This window comes from Anser anser (genome assembly GCF_964211835.1).
Source record: "Anser anser genome assembly, chromosome: 13".
In the NCBI taxonomy this organism is placed as follows: domain Eukaryota; kingdom Metazoa; phylum Chordata; class Aves; order Anseriformes; family Anatidae; genus Anser; species Anser anser.
The window spans coordinates 11,833,067-11,853,423 of NC_139734.1; the positions used below are offsets into that span (position 1 = coordinate 11,833,067).

The 20,357-nt window shown below is 35.7% G+C and overlaps 1 protein-coding gene across 28 annotated transcripts in view; it reads left to right on the forward strand.

Moving 5' to 3' along the window:
• Positions 1-20,357, forward strand: part of SLITRK4 (SLIT and NTRK like family member 4) — a 242,444-nt gene that overhangs the window by 16,041 nt on the left and 206,046 nt on the right. For 14 of the 28 annotated variants that reach the window (XR_014571878.1, XR_014571879.1, XR_014571880.1 and 11 more), the window contains 2 exons: positions 1,017-1,217; positions 9,118-9,204. The gene's annotated coding sequence lies outside the window, so the exon portion shown is untranslated. Of the gene's footprint in view, positions 1-1,016; positions 1,218-3,001; positions 3,138-3,528; positions 3,619-9,117; positions 9,205-9,680; positions 9,819-12,339; positions 16,953-20,357 lie in introns of those variants that run through there. The other 14 variants (XM_083797041.1, XM_083797032.1, XM_083797030.1 and 11 more) reach the window with 9 other exon arrangements.

A 20,357-nucleotide genomic window follows, 5' to 3' on the forward strand; every position in this document is an offset into this window, starting at 1 on the left:
CTAAGACTTGAAGTTGTAGTCATCCATTGGATTTTGAGTACCTTAGCTCTTGAAAGTTCGGCATTTCGCATCTCACTTAAATCTAATCTATAGAGTGGGAAGGAATCTACTGTTGACTGAGAGTGTTAGGTGGTATGTATGCTCGGGGGGGTGTCGTCACTGAACACAACCTTGATGAAATTTGACCTTTCCTTCTCTCATGCACCCAGTCAGTGTTTTGTGTAAACTTGTTATGCCAGCACAAGTGTTAGTGAAGTTGCTTAGTGAACTGTACCAGAGACCTAACGAAGCTTAAAACTGCCCTTGAAAAATAAATTATTTTAACCTGGATTGGTTTGTCCTGTCACTCAGCAAATGCTTGTGCTGACATGGAGTGGCTGCAGCAGAGATAAGAGTATCCTTTAGTGGTGTTATTTGTAAACAGTAGCTTCAGCTGTTTATTGGAATATAAGAAGGTGTTTTGGTTCTCCTTGTAAGTCAAAACTGTAGTAACTCACCATGTCTGGACAAGTAATACCACTGTCTTAACTGTTGTTAACTGCAGAGGAATAAACTGATGAAAATTTAAGGTGCTTTGAAGAGCTAGGATACTAATGGCCATTTAGAAGGCGTATACTTTATAGATTTCATGTTACTTTAGCACATCCCAAAATTTTATTCTATCAAGTTGTTCTCTGGACTGTGCTGTGTGAAGATCATATGCAAAGTAAATACTCTTACATAAAACAAACCTTTTCTAGTTGGATCAGTTACTGCTCACATTCACTTACCACTGATTAATCTTTTGACCTCAGCAGCACATTCTTTGCTTTCTTCAGTGTAGGAGTACCAGGACCAACAGGTATGCCTTTAGGTTCTGACTGCATTATGTCTACCATCTGTTAACCATCAGTCTGAAAAGGTTGTCTGTCTACATGCCAGCTCTATGCTTTGAAAACAATGTAGGAACTTCTATTATTGAGACTTCTTTTTCAGTGTTGATAGTTGTGAGTGTCTGCAGCACTTTTCTCTTGCAGTAACTGAAAATTAAAGTCCAACGGAGAGCTCTGAAGGTGTTAAAGACCTCCAAGAATAATCCCTTTATATGTCCTGGGCTTCATTTCTCATTTGCACAATTCTAACTGGGGATGATACTGACGAAGTGAAAGAAGAATCAGGGCAGATGATGATAATTTACATTCTCAGCTTCAGAGCAAAGCATAAATGTCCTCTTCCAGGTAAATTTTAATAAGCTTTTGGTCTTTGAAAGTGTAAATAATTTATTGAGGTTCTACTGCATTTGCCATGTTTCAGAAGAGTAAATGCTAACAACTCAATATAAAGTAACTCAAACAATGAATGTGTATGGAATAGTGGAAAAAAAATGTGCATAGTGGAAAATGTGCATTATAACCTTAAAATGTTAGTTAATAGTACTGAACGTAGCTATTAAATGCAAATCCAAACATGAAAGATTATTTCCCTCTTCATTTTTTAAAAAAGGCAGCTTCAAGCGGTACTTTACTTACCTCTAACTTTCTGCGAAATCATGCTTCCAGTTGTCAATAGTATTGAGAGAATGGATGGCAGAATTTGGTCTATTATTTATAGCAAAATGTCATTAAACTAAGCAACTCTACTATTTCCATCTGAAAAGATGCAAGCGCTTGTGGCATCAGCATGTTTGAGTAGTTGCTAGAATACTATTTATTCTCTAGGTATAATTTCTCATTTAAGGAAGAAAAAGAGGAGGAAGAAACAGATATTGTTTGACTAATGTATAAATAAAATCTAGCTCTTTAGCACTATGAAATCTGTGATTTGTACCTGCTGTTACATCCCAAGAGGAGATGGTGATGAGTAGTTCTGGGCTATCTATTCCAACTGTGTCTAAAAAGGAAATTGAGTGAGCCAAAAGTTATAGCACTAAGACATTTCTCAAGCTTGTGTTTTGGGTGGGTTTTGTTACTCTTATAGCCATAACAGTTAAAGTGTATGATCTAATGCTCATTTCAAGCATCTTATGTGGCTCTGACACTTTATTCACGTAGACACAGGCTGTTTCATTTTATATATATATATATAAAAATAACCTTAAGCGCACAAACACATTTATTTTCAGCTTTATGGCTATACAATATTAATTTGTTGTTACATAGTGCAATTGTTAACTTCATCTCTTCAACAAAATCACTCCACCTTTCTACTTTCCCATGCTTGTCAGATGGGCTCTCTAATAGTAATACTGTTACTCTTTTTACTTTTTTACTCTTGTATTCTAATAAGTTTAATGCTGAATCTCTTTTGCTATGGCCATATTGAATCATCTAAGTTAAAAGGAAACACATCTTGTGCAAATGAGATGGTACGGTTGGATACTTTCGTAAAAATCAGACTTATACATGTGTAATCTGTCAATTTTACCTGTATCTGTTTACATAGATCTATGAGATGACAGTGTTTCGGAAGTAGATGTTAATCAAACTCGTGTTAGATAAAAAGAAAAAACAGTTGAAGACAAAAAAAATATAGAAAGGTCCAAGACTGTTCTAACAGGGTCCACCTCCCATGGAACTACCTCCTTGATTTTGGTGGATTAAGTGCACCAGAAGTGTAACAAAACCAAACTGTGTGGACATGGGAAGAATAAGTAACATTTTTTGCATTTATTAAATATTATTTGCCTTGTTTGGATCTATTTAAATCCATATAACTAGACGATTATCTAGGGAAAGATAAGTAACTGTTTTAGATGTTAAAAATTATTTTTAAATGTGGACTTCTCTGGTTGCTTTCAACTAAAATGCCTATGAGAAAATTTGAGGAGCTTCTTAATTCTGAGTTTAGCATGCACTTGGATGGTGGTATTTCCCCAAGCTTATTGTTGATCTTTCTTTCAAAAACTCAGTGATATGTTTTTTCACAATGTGAAGTTTTTGAATAATTATATAAAGCTCTCAGAAATCACTTAAGTTTTCATATAGAGTGGCTAAATGATGTCTTTTGGTTCCTGACATTTTAGATTACAGAAGCTTCATCTTGCTGAATTTCAAGATGTTACTTAAGTCTAGGATTTGGTGTGTTTAAAAGCATGCAGCAAAATTTAGCTTCCAGACCAGTTTTCTTTTAAAAATAAAATTACCTACGAGGATGGAAAAGTAAGTAGTACGTTATGTTTTTTTAGACATACAGCACTTGTGTTGCTGTATAAAACCTGAATCATGTCTCTTCCACAGGAAAATGTTTCACTTAACCTCAAGTATTAATCTTCCTCATGCTTTCAGATAAAGCAATTTGAACATTTTTGGATATGTTCTTAAGAAGACTTGGTGATTCTTCATGTTTTTTTGAACCTAAGGAAAAGAAAGATACTGGAACAATTAGCAATAGAGTATTTCTTTTAAAGTGATATAGAGATAATTCTGAAATAACATTCTTGACCAATCAATCCTTCACCCATAACAACTCAGGATCAATAGGTTTTAGGTAATAGGCTTGATCTCACCATCCTTATACTTTTTTTGTATAAAGTATGTTTTTGCTTTACAGTTCTTTCCTTCCTTAGTAAAATCTCTTCAGAGGTTTTGTGGATCACTTAGGATGACACCTTTTGACTTCACTCCAAATTTTAAGTTTAAGGTAAATGGTGGTGGGGAGCAATCTTGTGCATAAGTATATACTTGATTTTTTTATATTATTTTTTAAACAAATACAGAAAAACACCAAAACCAACTTGTTATAAACTGTTTGCTTTGGAGTTAAGAGCAATGTGTTAAGGAGCAATAAGTATGAGTTAACTTTTTGTCAAGGTCTTATTAATACAGGGAGAGACTGAGCTCTCTCAGATATTCAACCTTTCTCCTTCTTTTCAGTATTTTTATATGCTCTCCCAATGAACATGTTTACAATGCAAGCTGATGTCTACTCTGCAAAATTACAAAACAATAAGAGAAAACAGCAGGGAATTATTTATCTAATCAATAAAATGGAATGGCCATATCCTTCATGCAGGGTCAGAGGCAATACTCAGCAAGTAACTTTGCCTTGTAATCAATTCCATGAGAGGTTTCCTAGGATTCCTTATTGTGGTGGAATAAATCACATCTTTAGCTTCCTCTTACTACAGGTGGTTACTGTTGGTTCATGTATCTGTACAATTTGCCTTCCATGACCAAAGCTTGCCTCTATCAATCAGAAATGAAAAGGACAGTTGTATCAGCATAAGGCTGCTTCCATATTTAAAAATAAAAATTAAGAACCACCAACCACAAATTGTTGTGAGGTGCGTGGATAAGGCTGTACCAGCTGCTAGCTCATGCAGTTAAATTCAAGGTCTTTTTAAAATAAAGTTTGAAAAATATATTTTTCAAAAACAAGGTATGGAATTACTTATTCCTTCTAGTCTGGTAACTTCACAGAAAGGGGAGAAATAAAAAGCATCAATTAAACTCAAAACTTGTTAACTTTTCTATTTTCCTCTGAGGATAGATATTCTTCATTTGAAAATTCATAGGATATTTCCAGTGGAGAGGGGAAATAAAGTAATAAGGAAAAAAATAGTATGTTTGTACAGAAGTGAAGTTGAAGGAAAACAGTGGTTACCCAATGTGTGTGCCGGGGGAGGGGGGAGGTGGAGATCTTTTAAATCCTTACCCCAAACCTCAAAGAATTGAGTTACTGATAAATTGTGGTTGCAAAAATATGCATAGTCTCTGTGCCTAAATAAGCTCCAGTTACTGATATTTATGCTTGTTGCTCTTTGAAGTATGGATTGTCGTATGGGTGAACTCCTACTGTTGTGTATTTTGCAGATGGAACTGGTGCTATTGTTATGAGGAAAATGCTTTCTAATGTTTCCTGCCTCTTTGCCATCTCCTGTCTTTCAAGCCATACAATGTGTTTAAACAGGTTTCTCTAACACTGAAAGACAGAGCTTGCATTGGTTGTCTGCATTAGAATTGGTAGTTGTAGAAAGCTAAAGCCCTTTGGACTATTGTTCTCTAGCACTTACATTTTAATTTCACTTCTTTACTACTTGCATGCGTGCGTAGTGATGAGACAAATGAATTGCTGAATATTAGAGGGGATTTGTGGCCCATTTTGTTTTATTCTGTAGTGAGGGACCGGATTCTGCAAGTCTGTTTTGTTGGAATGGAAAAACATGCATTTTCTGTGGTAACTCAACAGGAATGAGGAATTTTATTGCTAGAAGGTGGGGACAGAACAAGGAATGAGAACACTTGCAGATCTTACGGTTTTTGGTTTCAGTTCTAAAGATCTTCCTTCACAAGGCCATGTAAAATATGCACATTAGATGGTATCTGACTTTGGTGTATCTCTGAAAAATACATTACCCAGCAGTCTTGAGAATTCTGTTTATTTGTTGCAGCAAATACATGAGGTCTCTGGAAATGGCTTGGTTTGCAGCCTATTTGTAAAGGCATCTGTTCCCCCCCTTCCCATCTCTTTAAATGAATTTGGCTGCTTTGCATTTTAATAAATAGTCTGTCATCTTTGCATATGTGGTAATTATGTAATGGATATATATTTTAGTAACATAGTTGGGGAGAAATGCTTAAAGCATTTCAGTGGCTGCAGAATTCTGCTTTTTGCACCATTCAGTCAAGGCTTCTGCTGAAAGCTGGGCCTCCTTGCACTTGAATGCTGTGTTCAGGTTGGGAAGCTGGGGTAGCTACTAGGGGTATTGCTGTTTAATTCTGTGTACAAAAGCTAAACTTCTTAAACCATGTGAGCCAACTGAACTTTTTGCAGCTATAATGGACAGTTTTCACTCTTATTTGGCTCATACCTTCTTCCATTGCATTAGTAAGCAAATATAACTATAAATTTGGCTTCAGTTTTGGTGTTCCAGTGTGGACAATTAGTGGTGAGATACATTTGTAGACCAGGTGCTAGTTCAACTAGAGATGAGTGGTTCAGAGCAATAACAATGTCTTCATTTAAAAAACAAGCAAACAAAAAACAACAACAAAAAAAAACACTTAATTCTGTTGTTGGCTCTTCTGGCTTGATCTTCCTATTTATGTGAGAGCATTAGTATAGCAGTGGTATTCCTTACTGTATAAAAAATAAATTCTTCTCCCTTGCAAATCCTTCTTATATGTAGATATGGTTTGACCAGCTGTTAAAAACAGAGTGCAGCCTATGAGAACTCAGTAGCTGTCTTTAAGAATATGTCAATGAACTCCATGGATTTCTCCAAAGTTAAATGTCAATTTTATTTTCATATGAATTATGTGCAGTCAGTGTGTATTCTGTCATGTGGCAGTCTCCACAAAATAATAAAAACAGATCTGGTAAACAGATTTATTCACATATAATTAGTACTATAGATCAGGCAAGCTGTGTTTTTAAAGAACTAGAGCAGCTGTACAAGGTTAACTTGATTATGGGGGCAGAAATCACTTAGTCTAGTCTCAACTAAAAATATTTATTTATATTCCTTCTACTGTCACCATTTAGTTATGCAAAGCTTGATTAGAAAAAGTGATCCAATGCAATAGACATCTATCAAAAATAGACTTCAGGAAAAATGCATGCATCAGTAACATTTAATTTTACCAGGAGCAGATCTATTTTTCATGCAGCATATCTAAATGAAGAAACCTCTGTCATAAGAAAGACAGCATAAATGATGGTGTCATTCTGTACACAGGGCTTTGCAATGGGGTGCTACATAATTCTGTTTAAAGCTTGGTACTTTTTAATTCTATCCTGAAAATCTGATTAAAAGAAACTGATATTCCAATGCCACAATTTTATATATATATCAGTGCAAGAAAGAAAAAAGCAACAGTTATTTCTGAAAGCTAGTTTCCAATTGTATGGTTCATCAGAAGGAAATTTAACTGTAGCTGTTTTGGGGAGTAAATTATTGTTGTAGTTAAGTGTGTGTAGGAGCTGAAGACCAAGCCTGAATACAGGTTAGCAGGAATGATGTGATACCATAACCAGACTTTAGGTGTTACTTGGAAGACTTGTTCAGCTGCTCCAAGAGAGGAAGCTGCAGGCCTCGACGGTTCAGTGCTGATTGATCTTGGTTATATCCTGTAAGAGGCAGCAATGATACCAGAGCCTTTTTCTAGAGGCCACAGTAAAATAATCTACTAAACCTACCAGGTAGAAATGTATGTTGGGAGCAGTGAGAAAATGAGTAATATCATTCTGTCTGGAGTATCAAGTACAGCTATTTGTTCTGTTTCTCATCTCTCAAATTGTGGTGAGCATACAAGTTGCTGCTTATTCAGTTGGGTAGTAAGGGTTTTTAATAACATGTCTGGGACTCAAGTACTATACTGGTCCGTATCAGAGCAGAAATCTTCCATGGGCAGAGAGAAACCAGGGTTTTCCAGCAGGGACTGTACAGTCCATTTGAGAGACCTAATTATTGGGATACTGAGATGGTTACTTTTTATCTTTCTTGATTTTTTTTCATTTGAACTCTTTCACTGCTTAAACAGTTAAATATTTATTTTGCTGGAGAGCAAGAGAGAAGCCCTGATTTTATAGCTCAGTGGTTATAGTACTCATGTGGGCTATGGAGAGCCGCTGCTGCTGCAGTTAATATTTATTCATATAAAATCAAATCAGTCCAGTTGAAGAGATTGAGAGGGACCATTCCCAAGACACCCACTGGCTCCTGGAAAGAAACCTACCTGGTGAATGCGGGGCTGGAATTTGAATGTTGCTCTCCTGTTTAAGTGAGCTCTTTGATCGATAGCTTAGCGGTTATTGCAGGGCTGCTGCTTCTCCATTTTTGATGACCACTTCTTGATATCAGAAATGCTTCTCAGCTGAGTGTTATCAAAGCTATTTTCTTTCATGAGAATAAAATTACTTTTGGCAAATAAGTGCTTTCCAGTTAGTAAAACTACATTAAAATTCCATTTTTTTTCTTATTGGTTGGCAACAGGGAAGCTTTATAAGGCTTCTTGGGCAGACACTGAGCTGATGTGTGATGAATATTTGAACTAGCAAGGATGTGTACACTTACTGGATGTACTCTGGGAGATGCACAAAATCTTCACTGGGATTGTTCTGTTAAGGATGATATACTTGGGAACTGTATCACAAAATATGAAACTCAGTGCTATTCAGTCCTAAGAGGCCAACTGGAAAAACAGCAGTCACAATCCAGCTCTGCAACTATCCAGTTTCTGAAGATTAGTAGGAACATTTCTGGTCAATGAGAGAGATTATATTTAGCAAGAGTGATCATTGCACCCAAAACAATTGTTAGTGCTAACAATACTGACAATCTGGTGCATGAATCATCAGAGCATTAAACATATGTAAAACTTTACAAAAACCAAACCTATCAAGATTGGCCAGTGATGGATTAATTGTCATTCTGTAACCCTAATAACACTGTAAAATTATCTCCCTTTTTATTGAAAAAGCAATCATAGCCTCTTTTCACTTTGTTTTATATATTCTGCCACAGTGCTGGATATATTCATAAATAAAATGATAAAACTATAAAAAGAAATGTGTAAATTAAATATATGTGTGCCAAGAGTTTCAATCTGACATGGTAATCGTTCATTTAATAATTTGCATTTTGGCAATAATGAAATTCATAAATAGCTAGGAATAGCAGTGCTAAAACATGCCAGGAAAAAAATGATGCTGATGTTATCAGGTGTTTAATGTTCAGATTGTCAGCTCCAGGGGCAAAACAGTTCTTGCAGCTGAGGAAGACTAGGTGAATAGCAAATCAATATATTTTGGAAATTATCTTTGTAACCTTTAAGTGAAGTAATAAAAGGTACTCGTGGGGAAGAATGATGAGTCTCAGATCAAGTGCCTGGCAGCTGATTGTGTATGAAAATTAATATACTTTGAATACAGATTAGTTCAAGTTTCGTAGCTGAATTCGTCAAATCCTAACTTCCAGTGGATGTAGGTGTATAAACATGACACAAATTTTAGTTTCATCAATTTGAAAAGTATGCTTTGATGTTGAAAAAAAATTTTTTGAGGTATCTCTTCACTTTAGCTAACCACTTTTCTTAAAGTATGTATGAGGTACTCTTTTTTTTGTCTTGATGAATACCCAGAACATTATGAATCTGCAAATTCCCTGCTATGTAGTTACAGAAAACCCTCTTATTTCAGAATCCTATACAGAAATATGGATGAAGATACTCAGAAGACACTACATGTAACACTGCCAGCAGAAGAGTCCAGAAATGGATCTGTAAGGTGCGTATCTTTCTAAATAGTCAAATTTAAAACACGTATCGAAATGATATACAGACATGATCAAAATCTTGTGTTGGAGACTTTGTATGCCATCAGAACACGCATGAAGTCTTGTAACAGTGCTAGAGACATGCCTCCACTTGTCTTAAGGCATTAGAATTAACTGGATGAGAATTTTAACAGAAATATCAAAATTAACAATTTTGTAGCAGCTTTGAAAGATGGCTTCTTTGTTGCTTCGTTGTCCTCTGCTACCCTCATCTCCTATTCTGGTTCTGTGTTAGGAGTGGTGTCATCTACAGAATGTCCAGTTCTGCCCTTGAGAGCTGCACAATTTCTTAGTGTCTCTGGACACTTGTCTTAGTTGTGTTTTGAGATGAATAACTTTTTAAAAATATATCATTAATTGTGATATGCATTTGGAACTAAAATGGTTCTGCTGAGGGTTACACATACTTATCCTTCTCGCCTTCCAGGTGCTGGGCTTCATAGTACAAACCTAACACCTGTCCCAAGACTTCTTGTTCATTACAGGTGTTTAGATACTTTTTTTTTTTGCAAAATCGTTCATATTATAATGGTAAAATATACTCTCAGGTCCATTGTTATACTTCACCTTAAGCACTGTTGTTGCAAAAAGGCTTGTTGTTCCAAAGATTGCCTTTTAGTATGCACATACATGCAGTAAGGCCTAAAAGTGATTCCTCAGAATTAAACTGCAGGAAGAGAAAATAAGAAGGGGAAGCAGAGAAATATAGAAGGGGTAAGGGGGAGGTGGGTGGGGGTGGGAAGAGAAGATTAAACTGTTCGTACTTTATCCAAGTTTGATAATTACCTTCTTGGATTAATTTTGTCTAATCCATGTAGCTATTGATTTGGCAATAATTTGTTATATCACATAATTAGCCATGCTATACCATCTTTCTTCACTTTTTGAATTATGTTTCCTAAGGGTTTTTGTACTAAAGCACTGCCGATTGCATATAAATTAGAATAATTAGTAGCTAAAAATTTTAGCAGTAGATGGCACTGTAAGGTATTATCTTAATTTATATGATTTTCACTGAAGAGCTGAATCCGTTCCAGCATTCAGAATGAAAAATATACTGTTACTGTGACTTAAACACCATTATAGGGACATGTGTTGAAAGAGGTACTCCTCAGTTAAACTTTTTTTTTCAAGATTATGCTTTTGGAAAAACAGCTTTGTGCTTATTTCAAATGGAGGAACAACAGGTGCTTTTTTAGGGGGCGGGAGGAAGAGGTAGAGGAGTTCATTGCTTTGCAGAACAGGAACAGTTTACCTTTGTAGCTACTTGTCTCTGGTAATGATTTCATATATTTATCTGCACAAATCAAGCTTGTGAATGTTCTAAATTCTAAATATTCTACTTCTAAATATTCTAAAAGTTTTGCCCCTCTTTTTTCTACTGATTAGCAAAATAGTAGTTACCAATTAAAAACACAATGGTTTAAAACATGTGTCCTTGTCAGTATTCCATAATCTCTCTTGCATTATGGTGCTAAACATCAGATGTGTTGTTGAAAAGCTTTTCTATTGTGGTGATAAGAGCATTTTTGGAAGCTTGTTTTGATGGACAACTGGGTAAATGTACAAGAGTGTGAACATGGCTGTGTAATAATCAGTAGTACAGTTAAATCTCTGAAGCTATTTGTATGGACAAATAGGATGAAGGAATTTGCTGTCTGAACTCTGGCAACCCAGAAGATCTGAGATTGATTTATGGGAGATATAAGATTAATAATTGTATTTCATTATTGTTTAAAGTCCCAGAGGTATGTTTTGAAAGTTGAATGGAAAGACTTTAATTTTCATGTTTATTAATATCAATGTCTTTGTAGCGGTCAATAGCTATCAGTCTCTTCATCAGGGAAGTTTTCTGTTGCTTGTGACTTCTTCAGTTTCCAACAAAATTTTTGGAAGTAATCATTTTGTTCTCAGCTAGGTTTTCAAAATATTGGTATCGCTTCTTCAGTACTCAAATCTCTGTGAATGTCACTGCCATAAATAACCACATAATGTGTGCCCATGGTGGTGCTACATTTTCAGAATGAATTAAAGCTCCAAAATGTGGAAGATAACAATGCCAACAGTTTAAAAGAAAATGTACAGGAAAGCTATTAAGGAATCTCAACATATATCAAGTCTTCCCTTCCAGATGCAGACTTATTTTAGCTTAGACTTTAGCTGAAACTTAAACTTCAGCTGAAAGTAGGAGGAGAATTACAGGCCCTTCCAGTTTTAGCAGTAATAACCTTGAAAGTGATGATAGCTTTTTCATTATTTAAAGGGCCATTGAATCATTTCTTATGTGTTAAGGAATTGGAATTTGCAAAAGTTTGTGGGTTTTTTTGCTGTTTTTTGATGATTACATTTTGATTTGCTATCTTTAGTTACAGCATTTACTTCTGTGGTATCCATAAATCATGTAACTTAACTGATATAAGTAATTATCTTTGAGATTTTGGGAAACAGTTGCTGCTTGGAATCGCTTCCAATAAGTGATGCCAATAACACCTTATCCTAATAAGATGATTGAATATTTAAGTGATTGACTGAGAATTTTTTTGTTCTATTTAGTGTTACCTTAATGAGTTTGAATCTGTCTGTTGTTCCACTTCCAAGTTGTGTTCCATGCTCCTTCACTGTAAACCTTGAATTGTAAACACAGAAGAATGTGGTTGACCCCAGTCCTGAAAAGATAAAGGGAAATGGTTAACTTCATGCAGAAATGTAGATCTACTTTCAATAGGACTGTTGCGATATGTACACTTTGGAATGGATGTATTTTTGTGATTGGAAAGTTCAGAAGTGTGGCTCTGCATGTCTCTGTTAATGGGATGATAATTTAAGGTAAATATGGAAATGTGGTAATTTCCACATTCTCATTAGTGTCCTGGAAGATGATTAATATTAATTTTAAATGTCACTTTTTTACTTGGTAAAACTGGAGAATGTGGAATTGACTTCTAAAGTTAGCTTTTATTTCATGATTTCTACCTGTGGACCTACACTTTAATTCTGAACTTTGCAGTTTATGTGCAGAAATTGTGTCACAGCAGATGATTCTTTAATCTATCTACGTCGTCAGATTTTTTTCTGCTTTCTTTCAGGACTTTATTTGGTCCATGGAGCAATAGTTTGGACTAGTCAAATGGGAGCACATGAAGTGTCAATGTATCTCAACCTTGGCCATAAAAAATTGAGCTGATGTTCCAATTTTATTTCTGACTGTGTGACCCTGAAATCATAGTTAAGATGAAACCAATGTACCCCTGGTTTAGAAAAGTAACTGCTTGTATAGGGAGACATTGTACTCAAAGCACATTACTGTTGAACATCAGTGGAGACTGCAGTGTTCACGACAGTACAGGGCTAATGCCAACAATATATAGTTTTCCTTTGTAGAATTTTCACTGTTGAGGGTGATACTCTTCTTGTTGTCACAGTAGTACTTTCTTTGCACAGTGGACTTTCTGAAGTGAGCAATGCAGCTACCTGATGTACAAGTCTTGAAAGTTTTTCTTCCTCAGGTTCTGAATATTTCTTGTTCCTCTTCTAGGAGGGCAATTCTTAATTTACATGCACACAAAAAATGTATTTACTCTGACTGCTCTATGGCCACACAGCACAATAAGTATTGTTTTACTTCTTAGAAGGAAGAGGTACTAATTAACATTCAGGCAGTACAGAAGAATGAGCTATAGGCATTGCTTTAATTATTTATATATATTTGCTTTTGCTTCCTATCAGTTTCAATGTTTAGCTAGAACAACCCTTTGTCCTTCATTAAACATGACCCTAGGTGTCCCCCTTTCTTCACTTCAATAATGATTTCTGGCAGGAAGTGGAAAAAGTCAGCCTATGCTATTAGGTGACTATTGTAGGAGTCAGCCGGCTGAGGAGAATCTGAAGTGTCCTAAATGGATAATAATGAAGTACTGATTTGGTATCTGTTAATTTCAGATGAACCTTTCCTGTTTCATGACTTGTTCTGGCCTCATCGTTTCAGTGTGTTAAATGTTTTTTTCTTTGTGAGACTGAGCAAGACTCCTGGGTACTTTCCTGTGTGTCCACTGAAACTTGCCTTTGAAAAGTGTCAATTCTGTTTCTTCCCATTAGATTTTGTTATATCTTGTTTTATCTATTCATATGTTAATAAAAAAGTTATGCTGCCTTTAAGTCTCATAAGGTATGATCCACACAATCAAGGCTGCTACTCCATCAATCGTCAAGTCGAATATCAACAGCTTTTAATTAGTTTGAAGTGTTTAAAAAAGCTATTTTTACAAAGAAATATTTTAAAACTTAAAACTTTGTTTTAACTTGGTCCTACCCAGAACTTCTTGCACTCCTTACTTACTTTCACCCAAATCATTTTAGGGCATTCTCATTCTTTTGTTCCTTTAATATGAATTATTTTCAGACTTAAAGTGAATGTCCTGGCTTCTTTTAGGTCATGAAATGTTAGCTGAATGTGTGTTCTGTGACTCTGAAGGATTGAATCTGATGCAGTTTTTCATAACAGGTTGGCACTATTCCTGGAACTGCTTGCTGATTTGATTGTACTCATCTGCAGAGTAAAGTCCTGTGAGATGGTATAGAATATATCCCCCTTGAAAATAAATTTGTTCTTGACTGTCTGGTCCATGATCAGGGAAAGCACCTCCTGAAATCTGAATCGTATTTGCTTGTTTGCCATTTGTACCAGAAGTTGGATAATTGTAGTGGTTAAAACAGTACTAAGCTCATTATTTAGCATTGTTTATAAAGAGAACAATGAACTCTTTACAATTGAAATTCAGGAGTAAGTACAAATGCATCCCTTTATTGAACAGAAGAGAAGTTGAACCCTACCATACAAATATAGATACATTTCATGCATTTGAACAAGAATGCCTTATCCAGTACCTAATATCTACTTAAAGACACTGCATATACAAAAATATTTATATGTACTCGTGTATGTATTTGCTTCAGAATTCACGGTGATTCAACATGCTATGCATTACGCTTCATTGGCTTCTCTTCTGATGCACAAAAACATCACTGCTCCACAAAAAACAAATAAAAAGACTGTGGTGAAGAATTCTTTCCCTTACAGGTGCTGTAAAAGGTTGGATACAATCTCTTAACTGTCCTTAATTGAACAGTGAAATTTCAAAAGTAAATGTATATCGGTGGGTAGTAAGAAGAGAGTAGCTGTGACAAATAGCTAATGTAAGGGGGAAATTGCACTGCATTTCAGTGTTTACTCAGGTAAATGCAAAAGTAAAAAGCTTAGATGCTGTTATAATCAGACATGTATGTGAACATGCCCACACATAAACGAAATCTCAGAATAAAGTTAGTTGTCCAGGTAACTTACTGATGAAGCTCTCTGCCTCAGTTTTGCTTCGTGTTTGCACCAGATATTTCAGAAATTGAGTACGAAATAATGAGATTATAGTTAAACTTCAGAGGACTTGTACTGACTGTTCACATGCTTCATCCTTTAATGACTATCTTCAAAGAAGCAGTGGTGTCTTCATTTCAGAAATTGCAGAAGAGGCTTTATGAAGTCACTTTTTAAGCAGCACTCACTGTTTTTGATGTGCTGGTCAAGCAGTGATTCTAAATACAGTCATTTGAGATTACAAGCCTTATATCAAATCACTTCTGAAAGTCTTGCCGTTGTCTTCAATGAGTTTTGGATGAAGCTATTTATCAGACATTCTTCATTCATCCTTGAATCATATCCCTCCCTTTTGCCTTTGCGCTGTTATGTTCCTGCTTATTTTTTCCTCGGTCTTCCTTTTCTTCACGTGTTATTTCTGCTTATAACTTTCTTCCAATAGCCTCTTGCCACCCCAGGCACTTCAGCCTGGGAAGACTGCTCTTTTCCATATCGCCAGCATTTCTCTACCTCTTTCAGACAGATAGTTCTGCTAGACAGCTCTCTTTTATGTAGCTTGTCATCAAACTTTATTTCTGAAGGATGAGATTCAAAGAGCTGGCATGCTGCTTATTGCTAAATGGTGTATTAAACCAATGACTTAAGCTTTGATTCTATGAGGACTGCACAAATTGGGGGCTTATGATACATCTTTGGACTAGAATTTTAGAAGTCAAACTCTTGTGTAATTAATTGTTTTCATTACACTTTGAACCTTCTATGTTCCCTGCTTTCAACAGACAGTGGAAAAATTATTACAATTTCCTTAGTGTACATTGTTTTACAAGGAATCAATGTCATTAAGTGATTGTTCTGTTGAAAATTACCGGAAAAGGATCACTGTCTCAAGATACTGTGTGTGGCTATAAACATAAGAATACATGTGCTCGCTGTCTCTAAAGTACTGCAGTGCAGAAAGGCTGATTACACTACATGCTCCATATAGTATTTAGTTATCACTTCTGAAGGATATAACTATTAATACTTAATAGCAGTCCATTTCCTATTGACTTATTGCAACCCTAAAATGAACTCATTCTAGACCTTATCAAAATTAGAAACCCGAAGAAGTAGAATACTTAATCAAATAAGACCTAATTCAGTGTTTTAAGTTTAGTTGTAATTCACTAAGAGGAAAAAAATCTAAAGGTAAAAATAAAATTTAAAAATGTCACGGAAGATGAAGAGAAGGAGCCTGTAACTTCTGCCTAGCAATTTTTCACAATTTAATCAACAGGTCTGTAATGGGTGCTAGCAGAGATTGAATTCTCTGGCTGTTGTTGGATGCTGTTACTAGAAAAACAGAGCTGAATGTGGAGTTCAGCAGGGTTGGATCTGGTGTGTTGATTGCACAACCTACTTTATTGTTACTTTTCGTTAGAAGTTAAATATACTTACTGCAATTTGGAAGGATCTGAACCAATCTAGAGATATTTAGATTTACTTTCCTAGCTCAAACAGACTCAAACTAAAATGTTGTGTGAAAATAAAGTCTTTGGTCACTAATAAATTTTTTTGACTGTTCTGTGTGTTTTCTTTGTTTGAGGGCCAATTGAAACTTTAATTGTGTATCTGGGAAGGGATTTCATTAGGTATTACACAAAACAAAAATGTACATGTGAAACTAGCAAATAGTCATGTAAAATACTCAGCCCTGGAGCATTAATGCAGGTACATATAATAACTCCGTTAAACTGGTTACCAAGGATGTGTAGCTGGATCAAGTTGCTATGGAAATGTTTGGTCCCTGGTCAGAGATGCTAGTACTGCTGTTTGCAATCTTTTCTAGTTGCCTCACTTCAGCCAGATAAAAATCAAAATAAGGGTGCAGGGGGAAGGAATATTTGTGGGATACAGATTAGAATTTTTGGAAAAGGACATGCAGAAACCTTAAAATGGAAATATTGTGTTACATATCTGAACTTTATTTCATGTTCATCTTGACAATAAAATGAGACTCATTAAGGTGTGTGTAGACCTGAGTTGCCATGACTCAGCTTACCTTATATCACTGGTCTTTAGCAAATCTCAAAGTGCAATTTACTTCACATGTTAGTATGAAATAGATATCTTTCTCTGTAGTGGAGAGTGGAATCTCTTTGGGATCAGGGATCATTTTCTGAAGCATACAATTACACCATTGTAATGATTGGTGAGTAGATACTGAATTATGATATGCCATGACAACTGCGTAATGTGATGTCAGTCTAGCTTAATACTGGACCCTCATATTTTAACAATATCATGAATATTAATTAGACAATAAGACTGCCTTAGATTCATGCTACCTGCAAGAATGGAACTAATCTTGGTGACCTACTGCAGAATGTACTGTGATGTTTAGCTTGGAGTAGAATAGCCAATCCTCACTTCCCATTAAACTATCCTATCTGAATGGAGTGTTGAAAGTTCCCTCAACTGCTGTGCCAATTGACAAACTTGTAGTAGATGTTTGTTGAGATGGGGAGTATTCCCTTTTTTTGCCTAAATAAGAAATAAACTCTTTGAAGCTGATGGTAGGTGTAGAAACAATGAATATTGCACAGTTTTTGCCCACTTAATTTGAAACAAACAATTCTCAGCCCAGCTTCAAAGAGTAGATTCTTAGCTGGGTTGGAACTTGGGTTTAGTTCAAGATTGCTGTAGCTTGACAACAGACCTCTGCTAGAAAATATTGCATTCCTTCTGCTGAGCAACTATAGTTGGATGCTTTCCATGTACAAAATAAACATTTTCTATTCCCTCACTCCAAATGCAAAATCGGTATGTTTTCTCCTGTTCTTATTGGTCACATGGTATGTTGATTGTATTAGTGGCCTGGCAAACCAGTTTCTAATGATCCCATGTTCTTGAAAAGAGGATCATGACAGCAGGATTACAATCATTTGGTTTGAGTAATAGATGTTTTAGAGGAAAAAAGCACTATTATGCACAATGTTTAAGTGTTACTGTTCTGTTAAATTCTTGCCTTCCTTGGAAATTTTCTTTGGGGTTCATGCACAGGGTTTAGGGGAATCAAAGCTACTTTCTCTTTGAATAGGCAGTGTCTGTTCAGTGCACCTTAGTGCTTCATGATTAGTTTCAGATTAGAAATCAGTTAATATCAATTCTGAATTCATCACAGTCTTTCACAAAACAAGAGTCCTTCCTTTTCTTATATGCATTATACCTTCTTTGCTTTTAGATGATTCTCTCCAATTATCCACGTATTTTTCTGGAGAGCCATTTTTATCCATGATTCCTTTGGTGCTTCTCCTAAGCTCTTTGACAATTTATTGCTGTTTCCTTGAAGGAAAACAAACAGAAGCTGTTTGCTTAAAACTTACATAAAGAGTAAATCTTAGAGCATTAGACTTACATAATAATGAAATGGGTGAGTGACAAGGCTAGGGTGATGTACTGAGGGGTGACATAAACATGGTAGAACTCCTCTCAGAAGTGGGAGCATTGTTGATCAAAGTAAATAACAAATCCAGCAGTGGTATATGATGTTAAATATGCCGTTAAGCTGCTATTAGAAATTCCTGTTCTATCCTATTACCAGCTCTTCAGACTAGTGATAACTCAAACTTCAGGACTCTGCTGATGAGCAGAAAGAGATGCAACTGAATGATGAGTGCAGATTTACTTCAAATAGTTTCTTTGGATCTGTTCATGGCTTCAAATGTACATGCGAAGTTCACAAAGCTTGTAAACTTCATGTGGGCTAGCACTCTACCTGCTGAAAAGAATGGGCTGTATGGTTGCAGTACAGATCATCTGTGCTTTATTTTGAAGATAGTGCAGACTGGCTTGATTTAAAAAATAAATAAAGTGAAAAAGGAATGAGTTACACAATGTGCTCAAACCATTGAGATCTATGAAAACTCAAATCCCCTAGGCCCTGTGTGTCAAGAACTTAGCCATCTCTGCAAACAATGTTTACAAAAAGATTAAAAAACAAAAATACCAAAAAGACAATTGATTCAGTAACATGTTTTACAAAAGGAAGTGAATTTTCAATCTAGACAAACTATAAGCAGACCTTTTGTATTCATTGTGGGTTATGTAAAAAAAAAAAAAAAAAAAAAAAGTATATGTAAATTGTTAGGAGTATCCAAATACTCATTTGTAACTCGGTATTTGAATAAAACAATGGACAGGTTGTCAACTAAAAAAACTTCCCCTATATCATCATGGAGTTGATGACAACTGTGGGGGGGGGGGTGGCTGCAGGGGGCTGCATAAAGAGAGGGAATGGGAAGTTATCTGTTTCTTAAAAAACACAAAAACACACAAACACAAAAAAAGTGAAAGAATGATTTTTCAGTGGATTGATGAGACGTGGCCAGAGATATCAACGAGAGCTAAAAGCGTTCATTCTGTTCTCAGAAAAAGACTGGATGCCAGCACTCAAAAGTAATTTCTTTCTTGATGTAAAGTAGTAGATATGTGGCAACCCGTCAAGTGAAGGACTGTAGAAATAGATTAGTCTGGGCTGATTATAATTTCGAAATGAGGTTATTTAATAAAAGAAATGCATAAAGTTGCAAGATATCACCAAAAATATATTTGCTTAGCAGATCATGTAAAACAGTCTGTGTAGTATCTGGGGTGATAACAACAGCAAGAGTGGTTTTTATTTCTGTTCTTCAGTAGTAAATAGTGACTAAAGTCAAGCACTGATAGCAGTCTTTGACTACTTGCATCAAACTTGAAGGGGAAAGCACCAGAAGGTTTATAGAGACAAATCTGACTCAGAAGAACATGATTGTTTCTTAGCAAGATATCTTAAAGGAAAGGAATAATACGGGAGGAGGAAGAGAGCGGGAAATCTGTCAGACCTATGGAAAGCTGTTAAAAAGCTGATTTTGTGAAAAGACAAAGGCGTCTCTCTAACAGGAGAATGCAGCATTGAAACTTGGAAAACACCAAAGTAACTTCTCTAAAAAAAATACCTTTGTATAGCACGTTCTCTACATCTTATTAGTTTCTGTTCTTCTTGGCTGTAATGTCACATACGTTTTCTGCAATCTAATTATAAAATGCAAAGTGTTTTGTTTTCTTCTGAGAGAGAGAGACTGTCTTGTGTACTGTAGGTAAAATGGAATCATTAGGGCTTTTACTGGAAAAGGGAATATTTTGTTGCCATGAGCTAAGTGGGAAGGGAGACAAAGATAGAAAAAACATCACATGCTGTGTTATCTAGCTATACATTGAGCTTTCTTAAGATAGGAAAAGTGGACTCTGGAAAGACTAGATCTTAGAATAAAGATGAAATTCTGCTGAATCGAAGTAGGCCACAGCTTGTCTGCTGCTTTGATCTAGCCTGGTGGTGTTTCTATGAAAGACTATCTATGAATCTTCATGACAACATAGGCACGTTAACTATCAACGACAATACCATCCTTGTGCTTCTCAGAGATTACCCCATTGCAGATATCACAGATTACCCCTAATCTCTCTGTTCACTGATTTGTGCTTTCCCAAACATAATGCATGTCCCAAAGGAGTAGGGAGCTTTGGAGATGAGTTTGTTTTCAAACAGGAAAAAAATTGAGCAGTCTTTGGATTTCGTTTTAATTCTTCTAATCAAAGTATTAAATTATAAGAAAGAAATGGGACAGGGGAGGGTAACTGGAAAATGTGAGCAAAAGTAGGAGCCTAACGCAGCCTGCTCCTTGATATCTTCCATAGCATCGCTCAAATCAAATATTC